Source organism: Cervus elaphus, chromosome 28 (genome assembly GCF_910594005.1).
Source record: "Cervus elaphus chromosome 28, mCerEla1.1, whole genome shotgun sequence".
NCBI lineage: Eukaryota > Metazoa > Chordata > Mammalia > Artiodactyla > Cervidae > Cervus > Cervus elaphus.
The window spans coordinates 32,145,009-32,158,632 of record NC_057842.1 but is presented as its reverse complement, the minus strand read 5'-3'; positions in this window follow the sequence as shown (position 1 = coordinate 32,158,632).

The window sequence follows — 13,624 nt, the reverse complement described above, 5'->3', positions numbered from 1 at the left end:
AGACAGTTTTTGAAAGAATGTTTGATTTGATAAATTCTAACAAAAAAGGAGCACCTTTAAGTAGGGGAGAGGTAAAACAATGTTTTTTACTTTGTCTTCCTATGTTTCTCCAGGGTCACGGAAAAGTTGTCTTTTAAAGGAATACATCATAGCTTTTTCTATGACTTCTTAAATTAAGATGGTACAATTACTTCTGAGGAGTCTCATAATAGTCTCAAGTACTAAGATAAAAATGAATTTCTATTGCTGCTTGTACCTAACTATGTAATGGCATTTATAACCCTAGTAAAGACAGCATGACAGAAGAGGCCCTTGTTAAAACATAGATAAATTGCCTGACTGTTCTTGAATACATGTATTCCAAGATAGTAAAAGAAAATCGTGAATCATTTTCTTATACAGGCATACTTTTTAACATTTTGAAAGGTTGCTTTTTCTTTGTAAAATGTCAGTTTTTTAAATAACTATAAAGCTGCTTTTTCATTGCTGTCACTCATAATAATTTGCAGAGTCAAATAATTGCCCAGTTTGATACTACTTCTTAGATCTAGGAAACAAAAGTTGCAAGTCATTCATATTCTAAGATGTTACAACTCTAAGAGCCTTGATAATTTTTTCCTAAAATTGAAATTGGTTAAAAAGTTTAGGGATCAGTTGGAAATTTGGAAATCAAATGACTAAAACAATTTACGTGACCAGTGACTTTAGGTGCAGGAGATGAAATGCAGGACAGACCAGTACCTTTGGGGCCAGTGTGCTAGACAGGCAGTGTGCCTGCCGGTTCAAGAACCCCTTCTGAGAAAAGTGCCAAATACAGAATGAATCTTATGCCCGTATGGCTATTTGGTAATGTGATGACCCACCATCTTGGCAGATGCTTTATCCAAGCCGGAGGTGAACCAGAAGTTGAGCTGGTTCAGTAAATGTGGGGTTATATCTTGGCCAGTGACTGTCTGACCCGGTCAACCCTTCAACCTGCACTCCTGACTTGCTGAATCAGACACTGAATCAGCAATCTGTCTTAACAAGCACTCCAGGTGATTCTGACGCATGCTAAATGTGAGAACCACTGCTCAGGACTCTGAAGCACAGAGGAGGGGTATTTAATTCATCATGGGTAGTCTGGGATGGCTTCTGGAGTGGACAGTCATTAATTGGGACAGAAATACAGCAGGGGGAGAAACTTGGAAAGAGTGTTCTAAAAGTGCAAGCAATTTAAGAAAAAGTATGATGGGAATTGTTCCATAAAAGATGTTCTGAGAATAGCATATAAAGCACGGACATGGAGGGAAAGACGGGAAGTCGTAGGTCAACTTGCTGTGAGCCTTGTGTACCTAGTACAAACTCTGGCATCTTTGATGAGCCACTTAAATATGAAGCCGATATTTTATAAAGAGGCCAGAGAAGACACTGTGGTAAAAAGTAAGACATGGTTGAGTTATAAAAGAGACAATAGACTCAGTAGCACCTTAAGAGGTATAATTACCAGGGTTTGGCACTTGCTTGAAAGAAGCAGGGAGAGAATAATAGGATGACTACCAGCTTTCTAGAATGGGCGAGGAGAGGGCGGCACTGTTACCAAATGAGTTATGATCCGTAGGAGGAGAATGTGTACGTGTGTTCAGGCAGGTTGAGTTTGAGTTGCTACAGGACAACCAAGAGGAGGTTGCTGTTCATTTCTAGATTAAATATTCACATCTGAAGTCCTAAAGAAAGACCAGGCTTAAGGTTGAGCAGTACGTATGGTTATTAAAACCAGAAGAATGCTTAAAATTCCTCTGGGGTACAGTGTGAAACTATAGAAGTTTTGTTTTCCTTAACTATTAATACTAACCTCTTCATAATCTATACAAACTATTGATCCCTTTTTCGGAGAAATGCATTCACAGGTTAAAACTTTGCATACAATGCCTGGATTCAAGGGCTTCTGAAATCTCCTGTGCCATGCCCAGGGATCCAAGTGGATGCTTGGATGCAAAATTTCAGTGGCCTTAGCAATGGTGATTAAAATAGTACCAGCCCATAGTATATGTTGTGCTTCATGGGCTTCCCTGATGGCTCAGCAGGTACAGATCTGCCTGCAAGGCAGGAGACCTGGGTTCGATTGATATGTTAGATAACAGAATCAAGAAAATAAGTGCTTATTATTTCAAGCCTCCAAAAACCAACCTAAATTCTTTCATTTTAATTTCTCTCTCTCATTCACCTCTTTCTTTACTCTCTTCATGAAACACACATACTCTCTTCCCTTTAGGGAAGAACAAGCAAAGTAAAGCAAAATAAGTCTTTCTGGCCTTGCAATTCATACCCCTTTGACCTGTATGCTGCCACTGGCTTTGTTTCTTACGTATCAAAATCAGGGACTCCTATTGTCCACTGCAGGATCTCCCACAGAATACTGGAGAAAAGCCACGGTCAAGTCATGCTTTTTGAAGTCATGGTTTTGAATTATATGGCCTCTGCTTTTGTATCTTAACTTCCAGAATCCAGTTTTCTCAGTTATAAGGGTTAATGATGTCTATTTTGCAGAATAGCATCAAGATTAAAATAATGTAGATCTTGCAGAGACATTAATCAGAGTCTTCCCCTAGATCCTGATCAATGCGAGAGTCTGAGGGACATGTCTGTAAGGAATGATTAAATATTATTAGGCTGCTAAAATATCCCAGGACTTTTAACTAGATGAAGGAAAAAAAAAAATTGCCAGCTCTCTTCTCAGAGAACATGCTTGCCTGTGGTTGGAAGAAAATACTTTGATAAGCTGCAGTGAAGTGTGAGGTGAGGTGCCTCCTACCCCCAAGGAGCATTTTGAATAAAAACAGATGGTCGTTAAACTGAGTCCCTGGGAGGGCGGGTTCAATGTAAAAGGGAGCTTTACTTTGTTCTGTAGGTTATACAGAACTGAGCCATCTCCCATCCCTGCCTGACTCTAACCTTCCCCATCCTGCCCCATGTAGCTCAGAGCCTCTTCTCTAGATAAAATTTAAATGTTTTTAAAATAGTCAATTAATATTCTGCAAATTTGATGACTACCCTGCATCCCTGAATGTTTGTTCCCATATCTTAGTGTGGCTAAGATGGGGGTTAGTTGCAAGGGTACAATTGGGATGTGTCATGCTTCTCGGAAGTCTTATTACATTTTAGAGCTAGGGTTTGCTTTAATTTTGTCTTGAATCTCAGCAGAATGGACTCCATGTTCCTAGAAAGTTACAGGTCCAAGTTACAGGTCCTGTCCAAAGTTACAGCCTGTGGGGGCTGACACAAGACAGAGGCAGGATTTGGGTGTGCTAAGGCAGTCTTGTTTGTGAGTGGTTCTATTTTATTTTTTACATTTCTGAGTATTTTTTTTCCCCCTTGAGAAAAAAATTTCAGAGTTTAAATTGTGTGAAAACTCACTTGAAAAATTTGTGAGGTTTATACTATTGCAGAAGAGATAAAGCCATGTTTCTCAATGTATCTCCATGATTTCACATATCTATATTTCAGTTTTAGAATATTATTGAGTTTTTCCCCTCCAGGGAAATTCAGCTCCTTTCCCTCCACACTGCTCCCCGCCCCCACCCCCATGTCTCATTTATTCTAGTTTCCTCTTCAATAAATAAATAACAAAACTCCACCTCTACTTTGAGATTATGTGGCAAATGTATGAAACTGCAAAGTGAAATGTCATGGTTTGCATTTTTACAACTATGTTCTGATTTTTCATTAGCTTTTTTCTGCAGTTTATGGTTCCCTTTAAAGTAAGAGCACTAACATTTTACCAGTTACTTTCATGTTCAACCTGTCCTCCCACTCGTAATCTAACCCCATTTTATGTGTGACCAACCCCTTTGGCTGTGATGAAGGGACAGGCAGGACATTTGACTCTCCATGTGGAAGTCCAGGCCCCCAGTGGTATGCACAAGGGATAGATAGAAACTTACATTTTGAGGATGACCAATGGATGTTTAAAAATATTTCTTGATTACTGTTTTTTAAAGTAAAGGTGAATATGTTTCATTTTGGGAAAGGAGCATCGATAGATTTCAAAACAGATTTACTACACTTATTACAGCTTCACTACAAAAGGTGACAGACCACTTAGTATAAAATGGAGCTTAAATCTTTGGTGATCAGAACATCATATCAGGGGAAATCTGTCCTAAAATGTGTACTATTAAGCTCTCTCACAAATCACTGTGAAGATGAGAGCTTCAAGGAAGATAAGACGAATTGTAACAGATACCCTATAAATTTATTACACTCTTACCCTTCAAAGTACGTTGAATTAACTTTAGAACTTTATTGGATCAGTGCCGATGAAAATAGGTACCGTGGGCCAATATGCTCTCCTTTTAATTATGGAAGGCATATAATTTAGGGAGATAAAAGTGAATTCTAGAAGCTCTGTTTATTGGTTATTGGTCACAAACTTCCTATTTTATTAAAATTTGCTTGTAAGAAAAAGAAGCCACTCCATAGGACAGATTTATTGCCCTAATTGAATCTCTTTTTATTTTTTTCATCCAAGTTAAGTACTTTCTTGAATTTCCAAGGGTAAATAAATTTGGAGGTCTTGGTAAAAGGGGTCATGGTGAACAGTGATGGTCCATAGCAGTGAGGAAGGATGGGAAAAATAAAGGACAGAGAGCAAAATGAAAAAGTACTGTTGTTTTTAGCCAATTTATAAGAATTGGTGAAATTTTCTCTCAAGTACCATACATACATACAAGTGCACTGCACAACCAAGCAATCCAGTGGTTTCCATTAAAACTGGAAGTTAGAACCGTAGCTAATTGGCTATGTAAGCACATGAAATCAGAAAGGTTAATGGATTCCATAGTCATCAACCACCCTCCTGCTTTGGATCCCAGACCAGGGGGGCATGGTTTAAACATGTGAAATAAATGCAGAGATTACATAATGCAGCTTTAAATTGTAGTCATTTTAAACAGACCACTGTTATTTAGTAAAATCGTGTGTGTGTGTGTGTGTGTGTGTGTCTAAGGAGCATGTGGTTTGAGAAAGTATGATTTATGTGATCTGGGAAAATCCTTACATATGAATTCCATCCCTCTTTATCAAGGAAATATCCTGATTGTGGCAGCTACCTGCTTAAGCTGTATTCTATTACCAGTCTCCTATCTGTATCTCTGCGTTGCTTGTCTGACATCCTAGCGTAGTAAATAATAACAGGAAGCCATTAAAATAAGTGTTTATAGTTAAATCTTTGTTGGTCACACAAGAGAGGTTTTGGTTGCTGTATGGGAATAATTGTTTCCGTTGTACACTTTGAATATGACCAGAGCCTTTGTGAGACCTGCTGTACTGAATGTAGCCTTTTGTTCTAGGAGGAAAAGTCTCAGCTCACACAACAGCCTGGATTGTCAAGAAAAGTTACTAAAAGAACCTAGTTCTTCATTTCTCTGACCTTTCTCTTATGAAACTTATCAGTGCTATACATATTCAGGGAAATGTCTTAGTGAAAAAGAGGAGACATAAAGCTCCTCCAAAAGATCAGTGGTTATTAGACAAAAGCATGGGTCAAATAAAATGGAAGGACCCTGAGGTATAAGTATCAGAAAATAGCAAGCTTCAGACTGTTGAAAGTTTCTTTTTGTCTTTTTAAAGTTACTATATATACAAAATAAAACTAAATTAGTCCTCTGTTCCTTGGTTTCAATAACAATAAAACAAAAGGGCATTTACCGGGTTTACCTTGGTTGCTATATTGTTTTTCAAGATTTAGAGTCTTCTAAAACACAGTATTCCTCATTTTTCCAGAGGTTTGGACACTATGTATTAGTTTCCAGAAAATTTATTATACTATGTCAGTTCCATAAAATGCATGTTTTTTTTGAGATGGCTTGTTTACTACAACTTCAGGAATACACATATTCCTGAAGTTGTAGTGTGTGTGTGTGTGTGTGTGTGTGTGTGTGTGTGTGTGTGTGTGTGTGTGTGTGTGTGTGTGTGTGTGTGTGTGTGTGTGTATATATATATATATGTATATATATGTATATGTACATTGTTGTTTAGTTGCTAAGTCCCATCTTACTCTTTTGTGATCCCATGAACTACAGTCTGTCAGGCTCCTCTGTCCACATGATTTCCCGGGCAAGAATACTGGAGTGGGTTGCCATTTCCTTCTCCCTATATTTCTTTAAAAAATGCTAATTTCAATACTTTATAATAAAGATACAAATATGCTAGTTTTTAATGTTACAAAAATGATCAATATTACATATATTCATATGTGTATACCTGTATATGTCTACAAATGTTCAATTTATAGTTTATGAATGACCATACTGTATTTTAGAATTTTCCTTGTAGTTTTATAATGTTGAGCTTATATTTTTTCATAGATAAAATTTTAGTGCTGTTTAACTCTTGAAAATCAGAACATCAAATCCTATTTAATCCAAAGTGCCCATGAAAAGGAGTATTAATAATGTCCTGTGACCTACAGCTGCTTTATCAAAAATGCATTCCTAGTTACAACTTAAGATTCAGGAACCTATTTTTGTGTATTCTCTGACTCCTGATGATATCAACAGTTCAAAAGTTTGGGTGGGGTGGAAGGGGACAAACACTGAAGATGAATAATTTCCTATGTGTCTGTTTGCCATATTTCCAGACAAATTCCTCCTTAATTTTCTGTATTGGAATGGACTGGCATTTGGAAGAAAATTGAACTGCAGTATAGGAAGTTTTAAGTTGATCAGTTCCAATCTCTTGCTATCCATCCACCATTTATCCATATAATTAATGCATTTTTTTAACTCTATGTTGTTTGTGCTTAGATTGTGAATCTTTCAAAAAAATGCCAGTTGTTCAATATATGAAAGAATTTCATCTCTCAAAGTGATTTCAACTTTCTTCTAGCCCTTACAGTTTTGGTTGAAGGAAGGTCTAAAATGAATTTGCCAACCTCTTCCATTTTGAAAGTTTAGAATGGGGGCAATAGATAGAAAGCTACCAAACAAAGAAGCATTCTGAAGTTGAAGTAAGTTCTAATGTAAAAATTATTCTTTCCAGCCCCCAGGATGAAGACAAATTGCAGTTAGACATTGCAATGGAATAATTGCAAACATATTTCCTCTAAAACCATTAAGTGGCTAAGATGGTTTTCCAACTAAATATTTAGTCATAAGCATAAGCTTTCAAATTCATGTGTGACCTCTGTGTCTTTATCTAATTACTCCTTAATAAAACCTTACAGATTTGCTAAAAGTCTTTAAATGAATTTATTTTTTGATTTTTAAAGATGATATTTTTTCTGAAATTTTTGCTTGAGAATTGCTTAAAAGAACCGGTATTCCATGAAGCATAGTAGAATAAAATGAATTGACATTTTAAATAAAGAAACTTGCTTTTATATTCATGAAGCTACTTATACTATGGATTATTTTCACTTGCTTGAAATTCTGGCTTCCTTGATTTTCCCAATGCAACACAATACAACCTTTCCTTGGTTCTCCTGCTACCTCTGGGACTTTACTTCTGTTTGTTTTTGTTTGGTCTCTTTTGTTCTCACTTCTTTTGTTCCCCCAGCCTTCCCTATTCTCTGTTTTCAATCTCTCCTTTTTGACCCCAACGGTTCAATTACCTCTGCTGAGATGATTTTGGAGCTTACACGTCTAGTCTTCTCTCTTCTACATTTCTTCCTGTCTGCTTAAACTCTTCACTTAACTCTTTCACAAGCATCATAGACCGAACATGTTCAGTACAAACTCATGTAATTTTCTTTAAAAGCAATCCGGACTTTTCCTCATAGTTTTGCGGATTCTACTAATAACAGTATCATTTCCTCAGTCATCCAGGCTCCTCAAGCGAAAGTTTCAGATATCTCTTATTTTCTTCTAGTTCCTAAATCAGTCACCCAATTGCCACATCCATCCTCTCTTTTCCATTTCTTCTGCCCTTGCCTTGTTTCAGGCAGTCAGACTGGATATGTAACAAAATTTAATTGTTACATATTAAACAATTAAATGACTCTGCTTCCTGTCTGTCCCCACTCTGAAATACATCCTGCTGCTGCTGCTAAATCACTTCAGTCGTGTCTGACTCTGTGCGACCCCATAGACGGCAGCCCACCAGGCTCCCCCGTCCCTGGGATTCTCCAGGCAAGAACACTGGAGTGGGTTGCCATTTCCTTCTCCGAAATACACTACACACTCACAAATAAATCTTTCTAAATCACAGCTTTAATTCTGTCGATTCTTACCCCAAATCCTTAAGAGCTTACCATTTTCTGTTTATTAAGTACAGTGTTCTCTTCCGGTCACTCAAGTCTATCCAGATGTGGTCCTGCCACTTGTGCTTCCTCTCATAGGAATCTACACCTCGGTTGTGGTTGGCATTCCTGGGACAAACTGTGATTTCCTCTGTTTGTGCCTTCATAAGTGCTCTTCCTTTCATGGAGAACATCCTACCCTGTCATCTGTGTCAACTCATCAACATACCACCTGGTGTTCAGTTGCGAGTCATGCATCCTAACCAGGTGACATTCCTTCCGTTTCTTGTATCTTTTTGCCTCGAATAACACTGTTTCTCTGTTTTCAGTAGGTCCTTATTGTTGTTGTTCAGTCACCAAGGAGTGTCCAACTCTTTGTGACCCACGGACTGCAGCATGCCCGGCCTCCCTGTCCCCATCTCCCAGAATTTGCCCGAGTTCATGTCTACTGAATCAGTGATGCCATCCAACCATCTCATTCTCAGTAGGTCCCACCTTATTCCACTTTGTACTTCAGCTATTCAAAGATGTGTTTATTTGAGTTTAACACATTTTTGGTTACTCACATGTGAAATACAATGAAACATGTCCATTGCAGGGGAAGGTCTCTGAGGAAAGGGACTGCTTATCCATATTTGTCTTTTATGTAGCACATGGCAGGTGCCTAGGCGGTAGTAGATGTCTTAATTACCACTGGCTTTTCTGAGCTGTGAAAAAAAGACACCAATAACATTTAGTACATCCACACTTACACATACATTTGCCCAGCAGTTGAGATATTTTAGAAAATATTCCAAGATGTAAGTTCTTACGAATATTGTCTTTCAGAATCTAGTAAGTCAAGGTGGCTCATTTTCTTTCTTTTTTGTTCAGTAAATTGGAAATAAAACTGATCTTGCTATTTATATCCAGGAGCAATTTATGCCTCTGTATGCGGAGACTTGTGAAAATACAAAAGAGATTATTGTTATCATTATTTTGCTCTTTTCTTTATATTTGTCTTGGATTAGATCACTTGGCCTCATTTTCTTATTTACAAATTAGGGAATAATATTATCAATTTCAGGACTTCCCTGGTGGCTTAGCGGTAAAGAATCCGCCTGCAATGCAGGAGACGCAGGTTTGATCCCTGGGTCAGGAAGATCCCCTGGAGGAGGAAATGGCAACCCACTCCAGGATTCTTTCCTGGAGAATCCAATGGACAGAGGAACCTGGCAGGCTACAGTCCCTAGGATCACAAAGGTTCAGACACGACGGAAGCGACTGAACACACACATTACCAACTTCTCGTGGTGGTTGTGAGAATTGCTTGAATTAATGCATGTAAGGCACTGAGAACAGTCTCTGGCATAGAGTAAACACCTGATAGCATTTAGCTCATATTATCATCAGTTACAAGCAAGGCTGCTTTTTCCACAGGAAGCACTCCCAGAGCAGCTGGAATGGATGCCTCTGGAGCAGGTACAGATTTTCCCTGCACACATATCTTTGTCTAACTCCCCCTCAGATGCTGCATATCTGGGTAATTGGAACTAAAGTGAACTGTGCCTGTTTCCTCTCTTTCACCTAATATATCCATCATCACTTCTGAGAAAACGTGACTGTCTATGTCTAGATGGGGAATTCTCATGCCTTTCTGTTTTATGTTGAAGTGAATCATATTCTATATTGATTGCTTATTTAAGACTATAGTATGTTAGTTTCATAAAATGTAATCTCCATAAGAAGAAGGGACTGAGGCTGATTTATCACTGTACCTCAGCCATGACATTCTGCCTTATGTATCATAGGTGCTCAAATTCTTGAATGAATGTAGTTAAATGACTACGATGATTTTTTTCTGACCTTTAGAAGATATCCTATACATGAACTCCTTCTCTTGAGGGCAATTAAGCTACAGCTTTTATTACAAATATAAATTACCCCTTATTCTATATTAATAGCTTCTTTGCAATAGTCTAGTAAAATATTTCTATTTATTTTTCTTATATGTGAACCCTCAATATAAGAAATTGGGTGTAAAATCTTGTTAATATATAATAGAGTTAGAAACATTCCATGTCACCTACTTGAAATCATCTAATATGATTAAATAATATTTAACAGGTGCTTACTATGTGCCAGACACTGTTCTAAATGTTTTGAAAAATAAAATATGCATTTTCCTATGTGTAACATGATATCATAGATTGAATCTTGGAATGGAAAAAAGACATTAGTGGAAAAACTGGTGAAATATGAATAATGTCTGGAATTTAGTTAATTGCAACATACCAATGTTGATTTCTCAGATTTTGACAAATATACCATGGAATGTAAGAGGATAATATCAGAGGAAACTGGATAAGGATTATACAGGAACTTTCTGTAAACTCTTTGCAACTTTGCTTGTATATCTAAAATTATTCAAAAATAAAAAGTTTATTAAAATACATATTCATTTGTTTAACCAAAGCAAGACTATGATACAAGTATCACTGTTAACCCAATTTTACAAGCAAGAATCTTGAAGTAATAGAAGCATCTCACTCTAGATTGAATACTCTTAACCAGTACACATTCCTTTACCTCTTGATTCAAATGATCATGAAGTCATGTAGTAGATGTAACCACAATTCAGTTGATAATTCTATCTTCCAAGGCTCTGGTGTATTGTGTGTGTGGGGGGGGTGGGTGTGGGTGTCTGCATCTGTTTTGTTACAATGATACACTCTAAGAAGCCTAGGCTGTGTACTGTTGATTTTCTGATATCAAAATACTGCACCATCACCCATTACCCACTGCCGCGATTTACAATTTCCAAATTGGGTTCATCTTAATTGGTTCTCATGGTCGTGCCTGAAATCCACATATCCCAGGCTGAGATGGTGAACTCTGTGGTCACTTGGGTTTATGAGGGGTGCCACTGTGATAGTTCCCTATACTGGAACACATTCCACCACCTTCCATGGAGGTCAAGTCTGTACAAGGGCTACATGGACAACTTTCGTGGTTCCTCTGTCAAACTATTAATATAATGTACAGAGCTGCTGCAGAGAACTGAAATAACATTCAGAGAAGGAAAACATACTAAAAAGCAAGAGCATTCCAGAAAAGGTAAATTAAAAAAAAAATCACTCAGAAACTATAAAGTCTATGACCAGAACTTTAAGCTTAACGGTTGCTAACAAGTTCCAAATAATCTTATTGTACACAGCAGTCAAAAACCTCTTTATTCTTTAATGGATATTTCTAGCTGCCTTCTGACACCCTTGAAAACTTTATGTCTTGACTGCACAGCTGCAAGTATGACCACAGGCCACTTCTTTTTCTCATTATATTGACTACCTATTTGTAACAATATCCTTTATTGTTTCCTTAACCACAAACAGCACTGAGGGAGAAAGAAACTCTTGGTCCTCTAATTTATTTCAGCATGACAGATGAAAATGTGTGGGGGAGGTGATCAAACAGGAAGAGAAGGCTTTTTTCCCTTCACTCTTCACTCTTTGATTCTACTTTTTCAAGGCACACTTTGCACATTTTTTGTTGTTGTTTTGGCTTGTATTTTAATTCAGCCAATGAACATCCACATGATTTGCAATTTGTTGAGGAAAATAAAATTATTTATGTTTTAAAAAAAATCTGTGTGAGAGTTCAAAATTTAATTTCTCTAAGAAGAGAGCATTATTTCTCCATAGATTCAGACTATTGATGAAAACATTTGATCCATTCCTACTAGACTTAGCTTTCTTCTGGAAATGCTTCTTACTTTTACCTAGAAGACGTAAAAACAGGTGCCTAAGTCCCATAACATTTTATTTGTTCCTAAAAAAGTATATTCTTGTTATATCTTGGATTTATTCTCCTTTTGAGCAAATTGGTTAACAATTCTTGAACCTAGATATTGGTAGTTATGTTTTCCTAATGGTTTAGTATCAGTATGTCTGAGGAACATTTTTTTTTCTTAATTTTTATACTGAACTAAAATTATACAGAGATTCATTGGAAGTCAGTCACCACTGGGTGTAATGAAAATTCAAATAGTGGCAGATCTCATTTATGTCAAGCTGAGGGTGAGGTTTACCGCTCCTGTAACACCATGGCCGCCAGGGGCCTTTCATCCTGTTCTTTCCTCACCTCTCCTTCCTTTCCCTTCCCCCACCTCCCTTCTTCCTTTTCTGAGCACACACTCAGAAGGCTGGCTGCAGTACAGAACAGGAAAGTGATTTTCCATTTGCTTTTGCTCTCTCTGTATTTTTTTTTTTCTCTGACAACAGAAGTACTAAAGATACCTCATATTATCCAATATAGTTTTGAATTTTTGTTTTCTGCAGGATAACATTATTGCTTTGTTGTCGTTGTTCAGTCACTAATTTGTGTCTGACTCTTTTTGACCCCATGAACTGCCGCAAACCAGGCTTCCCTGTCCTTTACTATTTCCCTGAGTTTGCTCAAACTCATGTCCATTGAGTCAGTGATGCCATCCAGTCATCTCATCCTCTGTCATCCCCTTCTTCTCTTGCCCTCAATCTTTCCCAGTATCCCCCACCCTTTTTTTTTGAACACTGCTGAGCTGAAAGTTCACCCAAATATAAGTATCTTGAATAAATACACCGCGTATTTTTTTCTCCTTCAGCACTTAGTACACTATTTTATTCATAGTGTGCCCTTAGTATATAACTTAACTCACACGTACATATGTGTATTGCATATAGTTACCATCACAGTCCATACCAGACTGAAAAACATACTGAAAATATTAGTCTACTTTTCCATAGGCCCATTTAACTTACATTGTTATAGTGAATGTGTGTGCTCCTGAGAGCTTATCTTTGACCTTACATTTCCAAGCCCAACCTGTTCTTCACAGCTATGCATGAATCCCATGAAATGTCACTGTCCATCGCAGATTTTGTCTTCTTTCACTTTACTCCTTCCTTCTAGTCTCTGAATCTTGGATGTACACTCTAATGCCAGTCTTCTGGCATGTCACATAATTGTTAATATATTAGCACCCTGTATAGTACAGACACAAAAATCCTTATGTGCTTTTCATACCAAACTAGAATCTTGAGTTTCCATGGTGACTTATATGTATCAGTGTTCTCTATTCTCTAATAGTGGAAAGTATCAATATAATGTGGTTGATAATTATAAGCTTTCTGTTGATAGGAGCAAATTAAGAAATTGCATAATACTTGTTTTCCTGTAAGTTAACTTAGGATAGTTTAAATGACTCATACAATATTGACTTAAATTCAAAATTATTTTGTAGAGATTGATAAGAACCCTAAACAATGGATAGAAAATGGCTCTAGTGCCCCTAAGTAGTTGACTATCAGGAAAACAGGTATCAGGAAGAATGAAGACTTTTCCATCAGGGGCTTTCAGAGGGTATTAATGGTTATCTGAGTAGGGTTATGA